This window comes from Hylobates moloch, unplaced genomic scaffold (genome assembly GCF_009828535.3).
Source record: "Hylobates moloch isolate HMO894 unplaced genomic scaffold, HMol_V3 SCAFFOLD_14, whole genome shotgun sequence".
Taxonomy (NCBI): domain Eukaryota; kingdom Metazoa; phylum Chordata; class Mammalia; order Primates; family Hylobatidae; genus Hylobates; species Hylobates moloch.
In genome coordinates this window covers 91,039,119-91,047,819 of record NW_026652289.1, presented here as the reverse complement: position 1 = coordinate 91,047,819, position 8,701 = coordinate 91,039,119, and the positions used below count along the sequence as shown (strand labels likewise).

General features: G+C 33.5%; 1 pseudogene; it reads right to left on the bottom strand.

Annotated features, from left to right (window-relative positions):
- Positions 1-7,876: 7,876 nt before the first annotated feature.
- LOC116482480 (cytochrome b5 type B-like) lies at positions 7,877-8,320 on the bottom strand (annotated as a pseudogene).
- Between the last annotated feature and the right edge of the window lie 381 nt (positions 8,321-8,701).

Here is an 8,701-nt window from a genome sequence, read left to right as displayed (position 1 = left end):
AACCATTTAGTAGTTATGTCTCTTTGGACTCCTCTTGCTTGTGACAGTTTTTCAGGTTTGTTGGCTGGTTTGTTTTGATGACCTTAATAGTTTTGATCCTGTTTTTGATCAGGAATATTGTAGAGGGTTTTTTAACTGAGATTTGTCTGTTGTTTTCCTAATGACTCTACTGGGATTATCATTTTAGGGAGGATGATCAGAGAGATAAAATGCCACTTTTATCACATCTTTTCAAGAGTACAGACTACTAAGATGCCTCATCACTATTGATATTAGCCTTGACTACCTAGCTTGAGGTCATATACTTGTCAGGTTTGTTCACTATAAAGTTATTTTTTTTCTCCCATCATGTCCATATTGCATATACTTTGGAAGGAGTGAGGAGTTATAATCCTCTTTGGTGGAAATCTACATAAATTACTTGGAATTTTTCTGCATGGGATATGTATTATTTCCCATGTATTTACTCAACCATTTATTTATACTGGTAAGGACTCATGGATATTTATTTTATAAAAATGTTGTTAGGTAAGATATTTTATGGTTAGATAAGATATTACTTGTAAACGTTTCTCATAGATGCTCTTTATTAGGTTGATCATTTCTTGGCTGAGGTTTTAAAATCAGAAAAAATGGAATGGTGGTTGAATTTGTCAAATGGTTTTTATATCTATTGATTGTTTTTCTTAAACTTTTAAAATGGAGTTTATATTAACTCATTCTCAAATCTTAATCCAAGTTTGCATTTCCAAGGTAAACCCCACTTGGTCATGATATATTACCCTTGTTATAAATTACTGGCTCAGTTAAATTTTGTTTCAACTCTACAACTAGGCTCATGAGGGGTATAGACTTATAGTCACATGTTTGTCTGCATTTGATGTTGGCATAATGATGGGGTCAAGACGTAGCTGGGAAGTAATCTGTTCTCTTCGATTTTCTGAAGAATTTGTTTAGAATTAGTACTACTTCCTCCTGAAGTGTTTGGTGAAATTCACCAGTGAATCCATTTGTGTCTGGAGTTTTCTTCATAGAAAGGCTTTTAGCTACAAAGTCAATTATATATATATTTACGTATGTTTTATTTATTTATACTTATGTGATTTATATGTATAAATTTAAATACATATGTATATATTCATTCAATTTATTCATGAGTGAATTTTCGTAGCTTGATGTTTTCAAAGTACCATTTCATCTATATTGTCAAATTTAATGGCATAATTTTAGGTATATTTTCTTATATTTATTTTATTATCTGTAAAATCTACAGTGATGTCACATCTCTCATTCCAGATATAGGTAACTGAAGTCTTCTTTTTTGCCTGAATGGTTTGTCTAGAGGTTTATCAATTTGATCTCAAATTTTAAACTTTTTGTTTCATTGATTTTTTTAAAATTTTCTTTTTTTAAATTAACAACAATTGTAAATATTTATGGAAACATAGTGATGCTTCTGTACATATAATGTGTAGTGTTCAGGTCATGATAATTAGCATATCAATAGCATATCAGTAAGCTTAATATTTATCATTCATGTTGGGTATGTTCAATATCCTCTTTCTGGCTATTTGAAACTAATATATTAACTTTTGGTTTCACTAATTTTTAAACAAATTATGTTTCAGTTTTCTGTTTTACTTATTTGTGACCTAAAGGGTTTTTTTTTTACATTTTCTTTTCTACTTCTTTTGGTTTTAGTAGCTTTTCTGTTTTTACTTTTAAAATATAGCCTATAATCATTAATTCAAGACCTTTTGTCTTTTCTAATGTAGGCATTTAGTGCTATAAATTTCCCCTTAAGTATGGTTTTAGTAACATTTTGCAAATTCTGATACGTTGTTTTCATCTTCATTCAGTTTAAAATATTCTCTAATTTTCCTTTTTTTTTGACTCGTGATATTTAGAAGTTTTTTTTAATTTTTGAGGATATTTCCAGGGAAGTGTATTTTCTGTGGGCAACATCTAGTGAGATCTAACTCTTCATTCAATCTAAGAATTATCTGCTTTTTAATTGGTTTATTTTCAAAATTTATGTTTTAGGTTATTGTATGATTACTCAAGTTATCATTTTCCTATTTTATTTGTATTTGTCATATGTCTTTTTCCCCTTGTACTATTTTTTCTGTCTTCTGTTTAATTAGCTGGATGTAGTTTAGTATTTTATTTCTTTTTTAGCTTATTAACTCTGTTTTGTTATTTTTACAGTTGATTTGGAGTTCACAGTTTGCATATTTAACTTATAATCTACTTTTGTGTGATATTCTACTGCTTCACATATAGTTTAGGAACCTTACAATATTATACTTCAAATTCTCCCCATGATATGCTATTGTTGGCATACATTTTACTTTTCCATAACTTGTAAATTTCAACTTATGGTATTATTTTTGTTTAAATAGTTAATTATCTTTTAAAGGGTTTTAAATAATAAAAAACTTTACCCTTATAATTACCTTTCTTAGTGCTTTTCATTAACTTGTGTAGAATCACATTCCCATTTGGTATCACTTTTCTTCTGCCTGAAGAACTTCCTTTAACAATTTTTATAGTGCTTTTTGCTGTTTAAGAAATCTTTCAGCTTTTGGGGTATGTTGTGTCTGAAAATGTCTTTATTTTGTCTTCAGTTTTGAAAGTTATGCTCACTGAATATACAATTCTAGGATGACAGGATTTTTTCCTTTTTCTTTGAGCACTTTAAAATGGTTTTCCACTATCTTCTCACTTGAACTATTTTTGAGGAGAATTCTGATGTTATCTTTACTTTTTTTCCTATGTACAATAATGTGGCTACTTTTGAGATTTTCTCTTTATTATTAGTGTGCGCAATTGGATATGATGTGTTTTATTGTCTTCAGGAAAACTTGTACTTAGAGTTTGTTGAGCTCCTTATATCTGTGGATGTATAGTTTTTATCAGTTTGGAATCTTAGCCACAATGTGTTCGATTTTTTTTTCTACTTTGAGAACTACACCTATATGTATATCAGGTTGTTTGAAGTTGTCTCTCACAACTCATTGATAGTCTTCATTTTATTAATTAATTTTTTTTCACTGTGTGTTTCATATTGGGTAGTTCCTATACTATGCCTTAAATTTTGCTAACTTTTACTCTCACAATGTCTGATCTATTATTCTACCCAATGTATCTTTTAGGCATTGCAGATTTTACCTCTCAAAGTTTGATTTGGGTCTTTATAGCTTTGATGTCTCTTAAGTTTTTTAACATAAGGAATGCCATTATAGTAACTTTTTAAAGGCTCTTCTCTGCTAACTCTAATATCTATATTCTGGGTTGGTTTTGATTTATTGATTATTCTCCTTATTATAGATAATGCTTGTCTGCCACTTTGCATGTCAAGTAAACTTTGGACACAAGACATAGTACATTTTACCTTATTGGGTGCTATTTTTGTATTCCTGTAAATCTTCTTGAGATTTGTTCAGGAATGAAGTTAAATTCCTTGGGAATAAAAGTGAATTCTTTCAAATCTTGTGTATATTTTGTAGGAGAGACTGGAGAAGAGGTTTTTCTAGAAATAATTATTTCCCACTACTGAAGCCAGACCCTTCTGAATGCACTGCCCTCTGCCCTATGAATCTTGAGTCATCCAGTCTGTCTGGTACAAACAGGTGCTATTCCTGGCTCTATGTGGGCATCAGGCACTAGTACCTTTCATTGTGAGTAGGTGCTTCCTTCATTGGCCTGAGGTAGTTTCCTCACACTTATAGGCTGATCAGTGCTGTGCTGAATACTTGAAGGGGCTCTTCTGCAGGTCTCCAGAGCTTTCTCTCTGTGTATATATCTCTTCTCTTTGATACTGTATCCTATGAACTCTAGTGTCCCATTCTTCCTAAAATCTCAGCTCTATCCCCTCAAGTCAGGCAATCTGCTGGGCTTTACCTGGGCTCTGCTTCCCTGTGCTGCAATCTTAAAACATTCTCAAGTCAATATGCTGTGGCAATGATGATAGCAAGGCTCATCTCATTTGTGTCTGGTGTCTTTCAAATCCTTATTTTTTATATGACCTTGTTTCCTGTCCTCCTTCCTTCCCCCCGTCTTCCTTTTCTTTTTTGCGCTTTCATGAGTTTATTACTCTACCTTGGCTAGAAGAAAAATCCCAATGAACCATTTTCTTTGCTTGATTTTCTTTTTAATCTTCCCTATTGCTGCATTGTTTTTTTAGGATATTACTTTCTGATCCTTTATTTGTTACGACTTTTGGCCAGTTTATTCTAGTTTTCATTTTCTTAAATTCTTGGTATTGTTTATTTTCTTAAAATCTTTATGGATGCTTGGCTTATTAATCTTTAATTCTGTTCTAATGTAAGCATTCAATAACATTTTGTTTTTATACATCATGTTTGTTGTTCAGCAGCAAATGTTTTCTAATTTCTATTATGATTTTTTCATCAATGACTTATTTTGAACTTTAAAAAAATTATCAAATGCATTCGTGTTAATAACATTTTTGTTTCTAATTTAAGTACACTTTTGACCAAAAAAAGTCTTCATGGTTAAAATATTTGCAGAATAGTTGGTTTTCCTTGTGATTTAATTTTGCTTTGCGTTCTTTGCTGATTATAAAAATTTGATCTAAATGATTTGATGATGAATGTTTAGTTAAATAGAACTAAAAATTATATACATTGTATTGTTTTAGTACATTACTCTGTGTACTTAATATTGATCATACAGTAAAATAATGGATAAAACAGATAAAACAGTAAAATAATTGATAAAACAGATGTAATTTTAGTAAGAGCACACTTCACTTATTCCATGGAATCATCTTGAATTATTATGTTAATTTTAACTTTTCAGCAGAAAAAAACAATTGGAATACAAATTTATAATGCCACAATAGTAGAATAGGATGACTATTAACTTGTTACTACCTATGTATATGTTGCATGGGTACATATAAGGGCACAAAGCAATATCTCTTGGAGAAGTGGCTCAATAAATTTAAATAGCCTGTAAAATATACCAAGTCAAACTATTTAAGTTACGGTTAATGTTTAATTTAGCTTGCTCGGATCCTCCCTTTTCATTAATTCCTACAAAGGCTTGAAGCACTTGAGTGCATTTTATATAGAGTCACCTGTGTTTAATGACATAGGATATTGGATAGGTATGTGTGCTCAGATTTAGTTTTATTTTAAATAAAATAGTGTAGGTTTCATAATTGTAATACCTGAAATATGTGTATTGTAAATATCATATGAAATATAGATTTTATTTTCTCAATGGCTCTGTCAAGTTGAATTTGACAGGACCAGCCAGTTTAAATTATGAGTTCCTTCAGCACTGGAAAAATACTGCCTTTTCAGGAGGCTGTGAAAAAAGCCATGAAGAACCAAGAATTTTATCTAGGCCTTAAACAAAAGCTGTCTTTTTGAAAAGCTGGAAGAAAATAGTTAATGTTATGTTGTTAACCTGTTATATCATGGCAGATATACTTAAAAATTCTTCCTTGTTTAGGGGAAGAATGTCTTAGCTGGGTTCATCTTGGTACCGTCTGCAGCTTGAGTTGAATCTCTCTTTATGTCTGTCTGTCTCTGTCTCTCTCTGCCTGTCTCTCTCTCTCTCTCTGTCTGTCTCTCTCTCTCTATTTTTGCTTTGATATTCAGCTAAACACATACAATTTCTTTAGGTTCTGAGTCAGCAGAGTAATTAACTGGCATTTAGTACTTTGGTTCTGGACTGAACAATAACAAAAAACAAGAGACTACAAGCTCTTCTGAATAAATCTTTTAAGAATAACACATCAGATGTTACTAAATTCATTCTTCTATTGGGATTATATTTAGATATCCTAGCTTTTCCTGGGTGGCTGGAAATGAGATCTCCAGGAATAGGTCAAAGAACATAAACATGAGAGGGAAATGTTTAAAGGTAGCCTGCCATTGAGGTCAAAAAGGATAATGTGTTCAGCTTCCTGGCAGTGGACCTGAGGACATAAAGTCTCCCAGTTTTTCAAGCATAGTTCCCTACTTCTCAGTATCCTTCATTAAGTCTGGGTTATTTATTATTATTATTATTATTATTATTATTTAAGTTTTAGGGTACATGTGCACAACGTGCAGGTTTGTTACATATGTATCCATGTGCTGTGTTGGTGTGCTGCACCCATTAACTAGTCATTTAGCATTAGGTATATCTCCTAATGCTGTCCCTCCCCCGTCCCCCCACCCAACAACAGTCCCTGGTGTGTGATGTTCCCCTTCCTGTGTCCATGTGTTCTCATTGTTCAATTCCCACCTATGAGTGAGAACATGCGGTGTTTGGTTTTTTGTCCTTGTGATGGTTTGCTGAGGATGATGGTTTCCAGCTTCATCCATGTCCCTACAAAGGACATGAACTCATCATTTTTTTATGGCTGCATAGAATTCCTTGGTGTATATGTGCCACATTTACTTAATCCAGTCTATCGTTGTCTGGGTTCTTGTTGAGGATTAAAACCAAAGATTCAGTTAAGATGTCATCTGCTTCATAAGCTTTTTGAATACAATGATTGCTTGTTTACCTTTGGACTTGCCATATCCTCAGTTTGTTCCAGGTGCAGAATAATGATTATGCAAACTTTTTTTTTAATCTACCACTTTTTTTTATTTTCATGGAAAAACAGAACAAAACCACACATTGGAGACAGGGAGGTAAAATAGAGATGAAATGGAAGACAGTCTCTTGTCATGAACTCTTACTTTCAAATACCATTTATATGGAAGTTACTTTACTGGTGTGCAAACAGAAAGCCAAGTTGAAGTCTTACTTTTGGAAAATAGAGAATCAAAAATTTACTAATCAATAAAAAAAGCAGGGAAAATCCCTGGTAAAGCTCTACAGACATAATTATACCTTTGTTTTTTACCAGTAAAAGAGACAAAAACAGATGTCTAGAAACTGGTGCCAAATCAATGTGAAAGCTTTGGTGCTTTCCCTAAACTCCTATACTGAAGTAGTGCTTTTCAATATTTTTCTAAAGAAAGATTACTCTGAATTCACCAAGGTTGTCACCCCAGTTCATCCCCCTCTTTCCTTGTTTCTTTCCATCTCCAAGAAATAAAAGGGAAATGTAGATTTTTTGTCCAGTGCCACTTGGGAAGGGGCCAGACTCGAGGTGTGAAGAGCTACCTTCTACCCTAGCTCGAGAGGGAGGAAATGACTGCACAGTTCTTTATAGTATTACCACACACATACAAGGAACAAAAATCATCTGGTAGTTTTAAGTAATAGGTACATACCTTTACTTCGTAAATTAAACTCCTTATAATAACAAAATTAAATCAGATTTAAATATATATATATAGATGGGGCCTCCCTATGTTACTCAGAATGGTCTCAAACTTCTGGCTTCAAGAGATCCTCCCAGCTTGACCTCCCAAAGTGTTAGGATACCAGGCATGAGCCACCATACCTGGCCCTAAATAGAATTTTTAAAAAAATTTTACTTGAAAGAAAAATGGAAAAGGAAAAGGTTCAGCACTAGATTGTTGCCCTGTTAAGAATGTCTAATGTGCATTTAAAGTATTGGGAAGCAGGCATTTTTACCAAAGAGCAATGTTACTGTAACATATGAACTACAATTATGAACAGAAAGTTTTGAAATAAAAGGGTACTCATGGAAACCAGTGAAGAAAAGAAACACCAGCAATTGTTTGACACAGAACAGTGAGCAGGTACTTTAGGAGCAATAGTCTGAAAGATGGACAGTGGTCCCAGATCTGAGGTGGTTGTCTGGCCAACTGTCTTGGCTCCAAAGGGGGAAGAATACAACTGGCAGGATTCGAGAAGAGGGCATCTCTGTAGCTCCTGGCAAGTCTCTAGTTTTCACTCCAAAGTAGATGTGCTTTCCGGACTTCAACAAGGTCTATCAGGAGGATTTGCTTTCTGATATGTAGGAGTGAGGCAGGTAACATAAGAGGATAGCACCTACGATAGGGAAAATCCAATATGGCCAGAAACTTTTGCATGTGTCATTTTTTAAAGGATCCTTGCTAACAATTACCAGGTTTGAGGTCACTCAAATGGACAGCACCAATATAGTACTGCTTTAGCATTTCTCTGGCATCAGAGGAGTGGCCTACATCTTCAAAACTTTCAGTTGCATCTGCACCAGCTTGTTCTAGCAGAACTTTTCTCTGCCAGGGGGATCCTCAAAGTGGGGAACATTGTAGAGTCACCCATGGATCACTAGCCACAGTTCCTTCAAGGAGTTTTGCTTCACCACCTCCTCCAACTGGTAATAGGTGGTGGAAGTCCCTACCCCCTGCCCTTTTTCATCACTGCTGCTAGCTTTCGCAGTCACCATTGGACTGGAAATACTGCCTCTCCACTGCTAACTGGGCTTCCAAGACTACCTTCCTTGAGGAGAGCCCACAGCAAACTTTTCCTAAAGAAAAAGAGTTCTTAAAATAAGATTATTCAAAGGTATCTTCTAACAAAATGATTAGATAATTATTGTTAGATCCATATATATGTATGTATGTATTTTATTATATGCATGTTTGTATGTTTTTATGTATGTATGTATTTTTAGCATTTTTACTCAGCTGGATGGGTAACCTTAGTGTCCCAGAATTTCTTAATCTCAGTTAGGTCTATCAAAAAATTATTCAAGTGTTTTATCACAAATCATAATTTTGCTTCCTAGATGAAGGTCATGGACATGATGCTAAGCAAAAATCTTCTATTACAG